The sequence below is a fragment of the Phocoena phocoena genome, chromosome 12, assembly GCF_963924675.1.
Source record: "Phocoena phocoena chromosome 12, mPhoPho1.1, whole genome shotgun sequence".
Taxonomy (NCBI): domain Eukaryota; kingdom Metazoa; phylum Chordata; class Mammalia; order Artiodactyla; family Phocoenidae; genus Phocoena; species Phocoena phocoena.
Window position 1 is genome coordinate 77,290,879 of NC_089230.1, and position 16,512 is coordinate 77,307,390.

Here is a 16,512-nt window from a genome sequence, read left to right on the forward strand (position 1 = left end):
AGAGAGCTGCTTTTGCTGATGTGTTTAAGGAGGTTGGACAACACTATTTCTATTTTTAAATTGGAATTCTAATTTTATACATTATTCTTTATCTATTAGGTTGATGAAGTCCACCCCCTGAAAGATGGATTGACTTACTATGCTGACATTTAATATTTTTCCCCAGCTTTATTGAGATATAATTGACATTGTGTAAATTTTATGAGTACAACATGATGATTTGATATGCATATATATTACAAAATGATTACCTTGATAAAGTTAGTTAACACAGTTATTACCTCACATAGTTACCATTTTTTGGTGTGTATGTTGTGAGAACTTTTAAGATTTTCTCTCTCAGCAACTTTGAAGTGAACAATGTAGTATTGTTCTGAATTATAGTCATAGTCACCATGCTATACATTAAATCCTCAAAACTTATTCATCTTATAACTGGAAGCTTGTACTATTTGACCACCTTGACCCATGTTCCACACACCTACTCCCTGCCCCTAGGAACCACAAATCTACTCTATCTTGCTATGGGTTGTTTGTTTGTTTGTTTGTTTTAAGTGAGATCATATATATATTGTATATATATACCACATTTTCTTTATTCATTCATTTGTGATGGGCACTTAGGTTGTTTCCATTTCTTGGTTATTGTGAATAATGCTGCAATGAACATGGGGGTGCAGATATCTCTTCAAGATCATGATTTCATTTCCTTTGGATGGAAGTGGAATTGCTAGATCATATGGTAGTTCTTTTTTTAATTTTCAGGGAACCTCTATACTGTTTTTCATAGAGGCTGCACCAATTTACCTTTCAAGCAACAGTGTGCAAGTGTTCCCTTTTCTCCACATCCTTGCTAGGACTTATCTCTTATCTATTTGATAATAGTTATCCTAACAGGTGTGAGATGACATCTCATTGTAGTTTTCATTTGCATTTCTCTGATGATTTGTGAGCATTTTTTCATGTGTGTTCTCACCATTTGTGTGTCTTCTTTGGAAAAATGTCTACTTCTGGTCCTTTGCCCATGTTTAAATTAGGTTTTTTGTTTTTTGCTATTGAGTTGTATGATTCCCTTGCATGTATGGGATATTTATCAAATGTATGATTTGAAAATATTTTCTTTCTTTTCATAGGTTGCCTTTTCATCTTGTTGATGGTTTACAGAAGCTTTGTTTAATGTAGTCCCTTAGTACATTTTTGCTTTTGTTGTTCATGCATTTGGTGTCATATCTAACAATTCATTGCCAAGACTGTCAAGGAGATTTTCCTATGTTTTCTTCTAGGAGTTTTATGGCTTCAAGTCTTACTCTTAAGTCTTTAATCAATTTTGAATTAGTTTTTGTGAGTGGTTTAAGATACATTTCATTTTGTGTTGTTTCATTTTTTTGCATATGACTGTCAAGTTTTCTCAACACCATTGTTTGAAGAGACTGTCTTTTCCCCATTGAATATTGTTGGTTCCCTTGTCAAATATTAGTTGACTGTATCTTTGTGGGTTTATTTCTGGGTTTTTCATTCTATTTCATTGGTATATGTGTCTTTTTATGCCATACTGGTTTTTACCATACTGTTTTGATTATTATAGCTTTTCAGTATAGCTTGAAATCAGGAAGTGTGATGACTCCAACTTTTTGCTTTGTAAGATTGCTTTGGCTATGCAGGGTCTTTTGTGGTTCCATTCAAATTTTAGGATTTTTTTTTTCTTTCTGTAAATAATGCCATTGGATTTTGATAGGGATTGCATTGCTTTTGATAGTATGGTCATTTAAAAAATATTTACTCATCTGTCCATGAACATAAGATATCTTTCTGCTTATTTGTGTCTTCTTCAATTTATTTCAACAATATTTTATAGTTTTCAGTGTATAGATCTTTCACCTTCTTGGTTAAATTTATTCCTAAGTATTTTATTCTGTTTGATGCTATTGTAAATGAGAATGTTTCTTTTTCAGATAGTTTGTTGTTAGTGTGTATACATGCAGCTGATTTTTGTATGTTGATTTTGTGACCTGCGTCCTTACTGAATTCGTTTATTATTTCTAATAGATTTTTGATAGAGCTTTTAGGGTTTTCTATGTATAAGATAATGTCATCTGCAAACAACCAGTTTTACTTCTTCCTTTCCAATTTGGAAGAGTTTGTTTCTTTTTCTTGCCTGATTGCTCCAGCTAGGACTTCCAATACTATGTTAAAATAGAAGTGGTAAGGGTGGGCACCCTTTCTTGTTTCTGCTCTTAGAGGAAAAGCTTTCAATCTTTAATCATTTAAAGACATTTCTGTTTTTAGCTTGTATGTCTTATGGCCAGACCCATTTCTGGATGATTCTGTCATCGTAAATTCAATTCTCAGACCTCTGGGAGGAAGGAAAGACAGAGGGATAGGGAAAGAGAGCGCACTTTTTGGTGAGGCTCAATTTCACTATTTCCTTTGAAAATTCTTTACGTCAAATATAAAAGCACTGTGGAACTTCTTGCTTGAGAAACAGTGCTGAAAATTTATGCTTTTGCTGTAATTGATTCTTTTAGCTAGGTGACAGGTCAGTGGTGTATTCAATGATGTTATAATGAGATGGGCTATAACACAGTGCTATAATGGTTTTCATTTTCACCTACAAGTGTTTTTTTTTATGTATGTGTTGAGAGGCAATCAATAAAAATGAAAAGCCTCCATATATAAAAACTGTTAGAATGACATCCTCTTACTTTTGGTTTGTATTTTAGAGTTTGTAAAGTAATTTCACTTTAATTCTCTCTTGATCCTTTTAAGAACTATGTAAAGCATATGGGAAAAGTATTATTACTTTCAATTTGTAGATTAGGAAATTATAACTCAGAGAATTTAATTGACTAGCCAAGATCACATGACTAAGAAATGACAGCCAGCACGGGCAAATATGTCTCCAAACACTAATCCAGTACTCTTCCAATTATTTTACTTCCTTGTGTATAGAATTAAACAAAAATTTTAAAAGATGTCAAAAGCTAAATGTTGAGTAAAATTTGTTTTTATGAACTGTCCCTAAATTTGACTAAACTGTGACAAGAAGGAAAAGATGATTTATAATTAACCCATTCATGAAATTTTTATCATGCACCTGCCATGTGTCAGGTAAGTATAAGAAGTTCAATAGGGTAAAAGGCAGGTAGGGTTTCTGGTGTCATAAGAACAACAGTTTAGTGAGGAAGACAGTCATTAGGCACATAATCAAACAATTGGCTAAGTGTGATTGTGATAAAGTGACATTTAAGCTGAGAACTGTTGAAAAGAAAGTTAGCCAGACACAGGACATGGATGAGGAGGGATTTTAAAATCTAGAGACCATACAAAGTTTAACTTAATTACCTTAAATAAAAACAGAGAAAATTGACTTCTTCATACCACAACTTTTTGTCAATATCCAGATTCTGACATGAGAGATAGAGGATGGGAGGAAGAAGGAAAGAGACTGTGCTTTATTTATTATTTTTAATAGCTATCAATTTTATACATATTATTGTATATATGTCAATCCAAATCTCCCAATTCATCCCACCACCACCCCCGTTTTCTCATCTTGGTGTCCATATATTTGTTCTCTACATCTGTGTCTCAATTTCTGCCTTGCATACTGGTTCATCTGTACCATTTTTCTAGATTCCATATATATGTGTTGATAAATGACATTTGTTTTTCTCTTTCTGACTTACTTCACTCTGTATGACACTCTCTAGTTCCATCCATGTCTCTACAAATGACCCAATTTCGTTCCCTTTTATAGCTGAGTAATATTCCATTGTATATGTGTACCACATCTTTATCCATTTGCCTGTCAGTGGGCATTTAGTTTACTTCCATGACCCAGCTATTGTAAATAGCACTGCAATGAACACTGGGGCGCATGTGTCTTTTTGAATTATGGTTTTCTCTGGTTATCTGCCCAGTAGTGGGATTGCTGGGTCATATGGTAATTCTATTTTTAGTTTTTTAAGGAACCTCCATACTGTTTTCCATAGTGGCTGTATCAATTTACATTGCCACCAACAGTGCAAGAGGGTTCCTTTTTCTCCACACCCTCTCCAGCATTTGTTGTTTGTAGATTGTCTGATGATGCCCGTTCTGACTGGTGTGAGGTGATACCTCACTGTAGTTTTGACTTGCATTTCTCTAATGATTAGTGATGTTGAGCAGCTTTTCATGAGCTTCTTGGCCATCTGTATGTCTTCTTTGGAGAAATGTCTATTTAGGTCTTCTGCCCTTTTTTTGATTGGGTTGTTTGTTTTTTTAATATTGAGCTCCATGAGCTGTTTATATATTTTGGAGATTAATCCTTTGTCTGTTGATTTGTTTGCAAATATTTTCTCTCATTCTGAGGGTCGTCTTTCGTCTTGTTTAGAGTTTCCTTCACTGTGCAAAAGCTTTTAAGTTTCATTAGGTCCCAGTTGTTTATTTTTGTTTTTTATTTCCATTACTCTAGGAGGTGGGTCAGAAAGATCTTGCTGTGATTTATGTCAAAGAGTGTTCTTCCTATGCTTTCCTCTAAGAGTTTTATAGTGTCCAGTCTTACATTTAGGTCTTTAATCCATTTTGATTTGATTTTTCTATATGGTGTTAGGGAGTGTTTTAATTTCATTCTTTTACATGTAGCTGCCCAGTTTTCCCAGCACTACTTATTGAAGAGATTGTCTTTCTCCATTGTATATCCTTTCCTCCTTTGTCATAGATTAGTTGACCATAGGTGTATGGGTTTATCTCTGGGCTTTCTATCCTGTTCCATTGATCAATATTTCTGTTTCTGTGCCAGTACCACTTGCTTTGATTATACTGTAGCTTTGTAGTATAGTATGAAGTCAGGGAGTCTGATTCCTTCAGCTCCGTTTTTTCCCCTCAAGATTGCTTTGGGTATTCGGGGTCATTTGTGTCTCCATACAAATTTTAAGATTTTTTTGCTCTAGTTCTGTAAAAAATGCCATTGGTAATTTGATAGGGATTGCATTGAATCTGTAGATTGCTATGGGTAGTATAGTCATTTTCACAATATTGATTCTTCCAATCCAAGAACATGGTATATCTCTCCATCTGTTTGTGTCATCTTTGATTTCTTTCATTAGTGTCTTATAGTTTTCTGAGTATAGGTCTTTTACCTCCTTAGGAAGGTTTATTGCTAGGTATTTTATTTTTTTGTTGCAATGGGACTGTTTCCTTAATTTCTCTTTCTGATCTTTCATTGTTAGTGTATAGGAATGCAAGAGATTTCTGTGCATTAATTTTATATCCTGCAACTTTACCGAATTGATTGATTAGCTCTAGTAGTTTTCTGGTGGCATTTTTAGGATTCTCTATGTATAGTATCATGTCATCTGCAAACAGTGACAGTTTTACTTCTTCTTTTCCAATTTGTATTCCTTTTATTTCTTTTTCTTCTCTGATTGCCACTGCTAGGACTTCCACAACTATGTTGAATAATAGCAGTGAGAGTGGGCAACCTTGTCTTCTTCCTGATCTTAGAGGAAATGCTTTCAGTTTTTCCCCATTCAGAATGATGTCTGCTGTGGGTTTGTCATATATGGCCTTATTATGTTGAGGTAGGTTCCCTCTATGCCCACTTTCTGGAGAGTTTTTATCATAAATGAGTGTTGAATTTTGTCAAAAGCTTTTTCTGCATCTGTTGAGAAAATCATATGGTCTTTTATTCTTCAGTTTATTAATATGGTGTATCACATTGATTGATTTGCATGTACTGAAGAATCCTTGCATCCCTGGGATAAATCCCACTTGATCATGGTGTATGATCCTTTTAATGTGTTGTTGATTCTGTTTGCTAGCATTTTGTTGAGAATTTTTACATCTATGTTCATCAGTGATACTGTCTGTAATTTTCTTTTTTTTGTAGTATCTTTGTCTGGTTTTGGTTTCAGGAATGAGTTTGGGAGTGTTCCGTCCTCTGCAATTTTTAGGAAGAGTTTGAGAAGGATGGGTGTTAGCTCCTCGCTAAATGTTGATAGAATTCACCTGTGAAGCCACCTCGTCCTGGACTTTGTTTGTTGGAAAATTTTTAATCACAGTTTCAATTTCATTACTTGTGATTGTTCTGTTCATATTTTTATTTCTTCCTCATTGAGTCTTGGAAGGTTATACCTTTCTAAGTAGTTGTTCATTTCTTCCAGGTTGTCCATTTTATTGGCATAGATTTGCTTGTAGTAGTCTCTTATGATGCTTTATATTTCTGTGGTGTCCGTTGTCACTTCTCCTTTTTCATTTCTAATTTTATTGATTTGAGTCCTCTCCCTCTTTTTCTTGATAAGTCTGGCTAAAGGTTTCTCAACTTTGTTTATCTTCTCGAAGAACCAGCTTTTCGTTTTATTGATCTTTGCTATTGTCTTCTTTGTTTCTAATTCATTTATTTCTGCTCTGATCTTTATGATTTCTTTCCTTCTACTAACTTTGGATGTTTTTTGTTCTTCTTTCTCTAGTTCCTTTAGGTGTAAGTTTAGTTTGTTTATTTGAGATTTTTCTTGTTTCTTGAGGTAGTCTTGTATTGCTATAAACTTCCCTCTTAGAACTGCTTTTGCTGCATTCCCATAGGGTTTGGATCATCATGTTTTCATTGTCATTTGTCTCTAGGTGTTTTTTGATTTCCTCTTTGATTTCTTCAGTGATTTCTTGGTTATTTAGTAATGTATTGTTTAGCCTCCATGTTCTTATGTTTTTTATGTCTTTTCCCCTGTAATTGATTTCTAATCTCACAGCGTTTTGGTCGGAAAAGATGCTTGATATGATTTCAATTTTCTTAAATTTACTGAGGCTTGATTTTTGACCCAAGATGTGATCTATCCTGGAGGATGTTCCATGTGCACTTGAGAAGAAAGTGTAGTCTGCTGTTTTCAGATGGAATGTTCTATAAATATCAATTAAATCTATCTGGCCTACTGTGTCATTTAAAGCTTGTGTTTCCTTATTTATTTTCTGCATTGATGATCTGTCCATTGGTGTAAGTGAGGTGTTAAAGTCTTCCACTATTATTGTGTTACTGTCAATTTCCTCTCTTTATAGCTGTTAGTATTTGCCTTATGTATTGAGGTGCTCCTATGTTGGGTGTATATATATTTATAATTGTTGTATCTTCTTCTTAGATTGATCCCTTGATCATTATGTAGTGTCCTTCTTTGTCTCTTGAAACAGTCTTTATTTTAAAATCTATTTCATCTGATATGAGTATTGTTACTCCAACTTTCTTTTGATTTCCATTTTCATGGAATATCTTTTCCATACACTCACCTTCAGACTGTATGTGTCCCTAGGTCTGAAGTGGGTCTCTTGTAGACAGCATATACATGGGTCTTGTTTTTGTATCCATTCAGTGAGCCTGTGCCTTTTGGTTGGAGCATTTAATCCATTCCCATTTAAGGTAATTAGCAATATTTGTTCCTATTACCATTTTCTTAATTGTTTTGGGTTTATTTTTGTAGGTCCTTTTCTTCTCTTGTGTTCCCCGCTTAGACAAGTTCCTTTAGCATTTTTTATAGAGCTGGTTTGGTGGTGCTGAATTCTCTTAGCTTTTGCTTGTCTGTAAAGCTTTTGATTTCTCTGCTGAATCTGAATGATATCCTTGCCAGGTACAGTGATCTTGGTTGCAGGTTCTTCCCTTTCATTACTTTAAATGTATTGTGCCACTCCCTTCTGGCTTGTAGAATTTCTACTGAGAAATCAGCTGTTAACCTTATGGAGTTCTGTTGTATGTTATTTGTCGTTTTTCCCTTGTTGCATTTAATAATTTTTCTCTGTGTTTAATTTTTGTCAATTTGATTACTATGTGTCTTGGTGTGTTTGTCCTTGGGTTTGTCCTGCCTGGGACTCTACGCACTTCCTGCTCTTGGGTGGTATTTCCTTTCCCATGTTAGGGAAGTTTTTGACTATAATCTCTTCAAATATTGTCTCGGGTCCTTTCTCTCTCTCCTCTCCTTCTCGGACCTCTATAATGCAAATACTGGTGTGTTTAATGTTGTCCAATAAGTCTCTTAGGCTGCCTTCGTTTCTTTTCATTCTTTTTTCTTCATTCTGTTCTGTGGCCGTGAATTCGACCATTCTGTCTTCCAGGTCACTTATCCGTTCTTCTATCTCAGCTATTCTGTTATTGATTCCTTCTCGTGTATTTTTCATTTCAGTTATTGTATTGTTCATCTCTGTTTGTTCTTTAATTCTTCTAGGTCTTTGTTAAACATTTCTTGCATCTTCTCGATCTTTGCCTCCATTCTTTTTCCGAGGTCCTGGATCATCTTCACTATCATTATTCTGAATTCTTTTTCCGGAACGTTGCCTATCTCCACTTCATTTAGTTGTTTTTCTGGTATTTTGTCTTATTCCTTCTTCTGATACATACTGCTCTACGTTTTCATTTTGTCTATCTTTCTGTGAATGTGATTTTCCTTCCACAGGCTGTGGGATTGTAGTTCTTTTTGCTTCTGCTGTCTGCCCTCTGGTGGATGAGGCTAACCATGAGGCTTGTGCAAGCTTTCTGATGGGAGGGATTGGTGGTGGGTAGAACTGGGTGTTGCTCTGGTGGGCAGAGCTCAGTGAAACTTTAATACACTTGTCTGCTGATGAGTGGGGCTGAGTTCCCTCCCTGTTGGTTGTTTGGCCTGAGTTGATGCAGCACTGGAGCTTACAGGCTCTTTGGTGGGGCTGATGGCAGACTCCGGGAGGGCTCACAGCAAGCAGTACTTCTCAGAACTTCTGCTGCCAGTGTCCTTGTCCCTGCAGTGAGCCACAGCTGCCCCCACCTCTGCAGGAGACCCTCCAACACTAGCAGGTAGGTCTGGTTCAGTCTTGTATGGGGTCACTGCTCCTTCCCCCTGGGTCCCAGTGTGCACATTACTTTGTGTGTGCCCTCCAAGAGGGGAGTCTCTGTTTACCCCAGTCCTATCAAAGTCCTGCAATGAAATCCCACTAGCCTTCAAAGTCTGGTTCTCTGGGAATTCCTCCTCCTGTTTCCAGACCCCTGGTTGGGAAGCCTGAAGTGGGACTCAGAACCTTCACTCCAGTGGGTGGACTTCTGTGGTGTAATTGTTCTCCAGTTTGTGAGTCGCCCACCCAGTGGTTATGGGATTTGATTTTATTGTGATTGCGCCTCTCCTAGTGTCTCATTGCGGCTTCTCCTTTGTGTTTGGATGTGGGGTATCTTTTTTGGTGAGTTCCAGTGTCTTCTTGTCGATGATTCTTCAGCAGTTAATTGTGATTCCGGTGCTCATGCAAGAGGGAGTGAGCTCACATCTTTCTACTCTGCCATCTTCTAGATGGTGCTTTAAATGAGCTGACCCTTGATAATTAATTACCATTGTTTCTTGGTTTTCATTAACATAGTTTAGCTGGAACTTTGAACAAAGAAGGCCCCACAATATTTGGGGATGTCTAATAGGATATTGTGCCACAGTAAAAACGATTAGTTAGCGGTCCAAATCTAATTGTCTTAATAAGCTACTTAATCATTTCCAACAGACAGGAGAAGACACAGAAGACCACAGGTCTAAGGCCTTCAGTTTTAAGTTTTCAAAAATTCATTAGTAAGGTAGGAGATTGAAAAATAAGGTGTAAAATTATTTTATGTAGAGTTCTCAGTTATTGTTAATCAACATTTGTGGATTTGCTTTGAATTAGTCCTTCTTGGTAGCGTGAGGAACACTTTGATGGAGTCTCCATACAGAGATAATAATAGGCATCATCAAGACAAAGCAGAACTAACCAGAAGGTACTCTGAAAATAAAATTTTGACCATGAGAGGCTGAATAGCTTTCATTATAAATAGTGCAATAAAAAGGACCTATACCTAGATTAACTTGAAGCTTGGGGAATGAAATTTTTTTTTGCCAATTATTAAAAATATTTTAAAATGAACTTACCTTTTTAAAAGAACATTTTTATGACGGTGTCTTTTCTGATTATAATAATATGTGCTTGTGTTGGAAAGTTGGAAAATGAAAAACAAAATACTGTAGGTTTCATGGAAGAAACAATAATAGCCAGCGATTAAGTTAAAGTAACTCAACAACCAGGTACTGATTACATTTTTTAAAATTAATTTATTAATTTTTTTGGCTGTGTTGGGTCTTCGTTGCTGCATGCAGGCTTTCTCTAGTTGCAGTGACTGGGGGCTACTCTTCGTTGCAGTGCGTGGGCTTCTCATCGCAGTGGCTTCTCTTGTTGTGGAGCGTGGGCTCTAGGTGCGTGGGCTTCAGTAGTTGCAGCACAAAGGCTCAGTAGTTGTGGCTCCCGGGCTCTAGAGTACAGGCTCAGTAGTTGTGGTGTACGGGCCTAGTTGCTCTGTGGCATGTGGGATCTTCTTGGACCAGGGCTTGAGCCCGTGTCCCTTGCATTGGCACGCAGATTCTCAACCATTGCACCACCAGGGAAGTCCCACTGATTACATTTTAATATATTTCCTTCAAGTCCTTTAAGAATGTGTACACATAACTAAATATATGAAAACTTGACACAGTACTGTGTATAACATTCAGATTTTTGTCAATTATTTGTGAACTTTTCCACATAATATTAAATATTTTTGGATTTAAAATTGTTATTTCTATACACTACTATACTTTAACATGTAGATGTGCCACACACTATTTAATCATTGTTAGATATCTTGGATGTACTATATTTTTGCCTTCATAAATAATGCTTGAGTAAACAACCTTGCTCAAGGTGTGATTTTTTTTTTTCTTTTTTTTTTGGTGTAGAGTCCTATTAGGAATATATTTTTAAATTAATTTTTATTTTCGCATAGTTGCTTTACAGTGTTTTGTTAGTTTCTACTGGGCAGCAAAATGAATCAACTATACATATATCTCCTCTTTTTTGGATTTCCTTCCCATTGAGGTGACCACAGTGCATTAAGTAGAATTCCCTGTGCTATATAGTACGTTCTCATTAGTTGTCTATTTTATACATGGTGTCAATAGTGTATATGTGTCAATCCCAATCTCCCAATTCCTCCCACCCCCCTTTCCCCCTTGGTATCCATACATTTGTTCTCTACGTCTGTGTCTCTATTTCTGCTTTGCAAATAAGATCATATACACCATTTTTCGAGATTCCACATATATGCGTTAATAGACGATATTTGTTTTTCCCTTTCTGACTTATTTCACTCTATGACACTCTCTAGGCAAATCCATGTCTTTACAAATGACCCAATTTCATTCCTTTTAATGGCCGAGTAATATTCCACTGTATATATGTACCACATCTTCTTTATCCATTCGTCGATGGACATTTAGGTTGCTTCCATGTCCTGGCTATTGTAAATAGTGCTGCAGTGAACATTAGGGTGCATGTGTCTTTTGGAATTATGGTTTTCTCAGGGTATATGCCCAGTAGTGGGATTGCTGGGCCATATGGTAGTTCTGCTTTTAGTTTTTTAAGGAACCTCCATACTGTTTTCCATAGTGGCTGTATCAATTTACATTCCCACCAACAGTGCATGAGGGTTCCATTTTTTCCACACCCTCTCCAACATTTATTGTTTGTAGCTTTTTTGATGATGGCCATTCTGAGTGGTATGAGATTTCTATAAAGGAATGTTTAAAATATATTTTAATATTTATATTTAAAGAGTCTGAATGTTTAAAATGTATTTATATGTGTTATAAAATTGCATGTTCACATGCCTCAGTTTTTATAACAATTTGTACAAAATTTATGTTCATTTGTTTTCATGCCTAACAATATTGAATACAAGTGCACATTTCACTACATCTTATAAACATTGAAAATTACTCATTAAATTGTTTCTGGTAATACTGGCAGACTGAGCTAATATGTTTGCATTCTTCCTAACCTAAAATCCTTAAACTTTCAGAAAATGTATTTAAAAAATTAACCTGTAGCAGCACTGATGTTAAAATAAGCAAACCATTAGCAGACAAGTCTTTGGTAAAAGTTCCTGAAAATAAAAAAGCAGATGCCTTTGGGATCTCAGAGAAACAAGAGAAGAGAAAAACACAGCTCAAAACAATTGGGAAAACTATTGCAGAAAGAGGAAACAATGCCAAGGATATGTCAAGCTTAGAGGCAACACATACAAAGGCATGTGATGAGTGTGGAGGAGTTATCAACCGAAGCACTGCTTGTGAGTTTGCACTTGCATCCCTTAGATTTCTCTCTAAATTAACTAATGTGTCTGGAGTGAGCACCTGGAATGAATGCTTTGGTCTGAGAGGGAAGTAGAAAGAAAGTACATCTTCTCAGCAGGGAAACAGTGTAAATTACTCTCCATGCCCACCCTGAGTTAAAGACCCTTTTATTTTAGGACTCAGGATGCTGGTCTATAGCCCTTCTATAGGCATGCTCAGTGTAAATACACAGAGACAGCATTCAGCCTTCCTGTTGTACAGGGGTGGAGGCCTGTTGTACAGCCAGAAAGTTACAAGGGCCAAAGACAAAGTGCCCATACCTGTTAACCATGCAAATTGACATGGTCCTTCTTTCATAAATGTACACCACCAACCAAGGTTCATCAGACATTTGAAGAAAACTAATAGCATTTTCCTTTCAACATTGAATTGCCTTGGCATCTTTGTAGAAAATCGACTTTATTTCTCAACTCTCTGTTATGTTCCATTGATCTTTATACATCTACCCTTTCACCAGTACCAAACTATCCTGATAACTGTGACTTGAAATCATGTAGATTAGGTGCTCCAACTTTGTTCTGCTTTAAAAATATCATTTGGCTAGGAATTATGCATTTCCATACAAATTTTAAAACTCAGCTTGTTAATTTGTATAAAATGTCTGCTGGAATATTTTATTGGGAATGCATTGAATCTATAGACCACTTTGGGAAGAATGGACATATATTGAGTCTTTCAATCCATGAACATGCTGTATCTTTTCATTTCTTTAGATCTTTTAAAATTTTCCCAATAATGTTCTATAGTTTTCACCATAGAAGCTTTGGGCTCCTTTGGTTAAATTTATTCCTAGATATTTTGTGATTTAGATGTTATCATAAGTCAAGCTGATTGCCTTTTTACTTTTTACTGGTAATGTAGAAAAATGCAATTGATTAACAAAATACAGTTAACATTATCTTACACGTTTGCATATCTAATGTATTAATTTGAGTAATTGTTTTTGGATTTTTTTCCATGTACAATCATAGGGGTATAGAGACAATATTATTTTTTCCTTCTGTTCTTTGTGTTTTTACTTTCATTTTTTTATATAGCTTTATTGCAATTTCTAGGACATTAATTACAATTTGACAAGAAATGGTGCATGTGGGTGTCTTTAGCTTTTTCCTATACAAGGCGTTCGGGAGCAGTTTTTCACTGTTGAGTACTACATTAGTTGTAGATGTTTTATATGCCCTCTATCAGAATGAGAAAGTTTCCTGCTACTCTTATTTTGTTGAGGGTTTTTGTATGATTGGGTATTAATTTTAAAAAATTTTATTCAATTGAAATGGTTATATTATCTTCCTTATTTTGTTATTACGGTGAATTGCATTGAATCACTTTTGAATTTTAAGCCAATCTTACACTCATGGTGTAAACCCTACTTGGTTATGTTGTATATATTTGCATATACACTCCATTGATCAACTGGGTTTGCTAATATTTACTTCAGGATTTTTGCGTATATGTTTAGAAAAGATACTGGCCTATACGTTTTTTGTGTGAAGTCTTCAGCAGGTTTAGTATTAGAGTTTTGCGTGCCATATAAAATGAGTTGTGCAGCATTTTCTATTTTTTTTAAATAAAAAGCTTTATCTCTATTTTTAGCAGTTTAGCTAAAGATTGATCAATTTTGTTGATCTTTGCAAAGAAATATTTTTGGCTTTCTTAATTTTCTCTATTGTCTGCTTTCTATTTTAGTGATTTCTACTTTTATCATTATTATTTCGTTCCCTCTACAGTTGACCCTTGAACAATGTGGAATTGAACTATACAGATCATTTATACACGGGTATTTTTCAATAGTAAATACTACAGAACTACACCACCGGTGGTTGGTTGAAACCTGGGGTGTGGAGGAATGGCAGATATGGAGAGTTCACTATAAGTTATACGCAGATTAATCCCCACATTGTTCAAGGGTCAACTGTATTTATTTTGGATATATTTTACCCTTCTTTTCATAGATTCTTAAGGTGAAAGCATAGGACATTGTCTTAGACACTTTATTTTTTTTTCTAAAATAAGCATTCTACACACTGCTTTAGCTGCATCCCACAAATTGACATGCTAAATTTTCATTACTGTTCAATTAAAACTATTTTCTAATTTGTCTTGTGATTTCTTCATTGATGCTCAGTGAGCATCTTTATGACTGTTATTTTGAACTCTCTTTTGCCTAAATCCCTTATCTCCATTTCATTAAGATGGATTCCTGGAGATTAATCTTGTTCTTTTGTTTGGGATATATTCCCTTATTTCTTCATTTCCATTGACTCTGTTGGTTTCTGTGCATTAGATAAAATAGCCACCTCTCTCCATCCTGACAGACTGGTCTCTTGGAGATGAACCTCGTCAATCAGCCCAGCTTGAGCTTCAGGTTGCTTCTCAAACCTTTGTGATTGTCAAAGTCATCGTCTTTGTTTTTAGTGACTCCCAGTATTTGAAGTTGTGCCAAAGGGATGATCCGAAGGGATGATCACAGACAGCAGCTAGGTGCAGTCTGACTGGAAGCTGGAACCTCAGGCAGCAGCTAAGAAAGTGTACAGTCAAATCCCCTTCCAGGGAGAAACTGGGAGATGAGTGTTTGCCTGCTTCCTCTGCATTGAGCCTAGGCTTATAGCCGTGGGGAGTGCGCCTGTGCGCATTTGAAAACAGCTTCTTCTCTTGCTATAGTCTTGTGGGACTCATGAATTCAAGTCTTGTCGCATGTCAGAGCTAGGCGATTTGGGGGTCCATCCCTTGGAAAGCAGCCATGAAAATTGAGGTGCTAGATGCGTGGACAGGTTCCTTCCAGGGAGATGCTGATGACTCGGTTTTGTTGTTGGAACGTGACAGAAGTGCCCACTGGCTCTTTCAGGCTCTGGGAAGGCTTGCAGTCAGTACCCAGAGGCTAACTAAATAGAAGCAGGAGCCCGAGGCAGTAGCTTGTGAAGTCTGCAGTCAAACTCCATCCAGGCAAGAACTGGGAGATGGGTGTGTTTGTTGCTCCCTCTGTGCTTAGCCCTGCTGGCAAAGCCCGCTCACTCACTTCACCTGTTAGCTGCTGCTTCTTCACTTGCTGTAGTCTTGTGCATTCATGAGCGCAGCTCCATTGGCTTTCAGGAGTAGGTGATTTAGGGGCCTGTCTCCCCTGTGGCAGCCTTAAGAGTTGGGGCACTAGATGTGTGGTCTAAACCCTATGGTACTTAGGAGAAATTGGGAATAAGGGTCCTCTCCCAGTTGTAGGCCACTGTGCCAGGGGTGGGGTTTTTGTGAGAGTGTGTCTCAGCACTTTTGGCCAGTTTTTTTTTTTTTTTTTTTTTTTTTTGCGGTACGCGGGCCTCTCACTGTTGTGGCCTCTCCCGTTGCGGAGCACAAGCTCCGGACGCGCAGGCTCAGCGGCCATGGCTCACGGGCCCAGCTGCTCTGCGGCATGTGGGATCTTCCCGGACCGGGGCACGAACCTGTGTCCCCTGCCTCGGCAGGCGGACTCTCAACCACTGCGCCACCAGGGAAGCCCTATGCAAATTTTTTTTTTTTCCTTCCTGCCAGTTTTGATGTGAGTATTTTCTGAGTCACCCGCTGTATGGGAGTCATTCATTAATTTCCGGATTTCTCTCAAAGGAAGTTGCTCCATGTGTAGCTGTATATTTGGTATATCTGTGAGAAGAGGGAAATTCAGGAGACTCTTAGGTTGCCATCTTGGTCCAGAGTCTCCTTTACCACTTCTTGTAATGCAGGTCTGTGGGGGACAGTTTTTTTTTTCTGAAAATGTCTGTATTTTGTTTACCTGATGGACAAATATGTCACTACTTTTTCCCCCTAATTTAATTGCCTGCACTGTCCCTCCCACCTCAGGGCAAAGCCCCAAAGAAAGGGAGAAGGAAAATTCTGGTTGCTTCTCCAATTTCGCCTACCTTCCACAGTATACCTGCTTTTGTCTATCCTTTAGAATCCTTAGTTGTTTTTTGTATTTGCCCAGAGTTTATGTTTGGTATCAGCATAAACCAGAGGGTGGGTCTGAATAGGGGTTATATCACTATATCAGAGACAAAATTCTTTTCTTTAGGTTTTGTGTCTACAACAGTAGCATAATAATTTTTGCATGCTTGCTACTTTTTAACGTTTTAAATGAAATTTATTGGAAAAGATGATTAATTGAAATGTATACCATATAAAAGAGTGATACAGAGTTATATATTGAAATGTAATTATCTCTAAAAATATTGAGTAACATAAGCAAGTATAATTTATTTTAAAACAGAAACAAAATAGAAAAATGTATATTTGAGCATTTATATCTATTTTTAAATTTTGGAATAATTTTAATACCATGTAAGACAAATATCTTCTCATTATTCTTCTCTTTATCATTTTT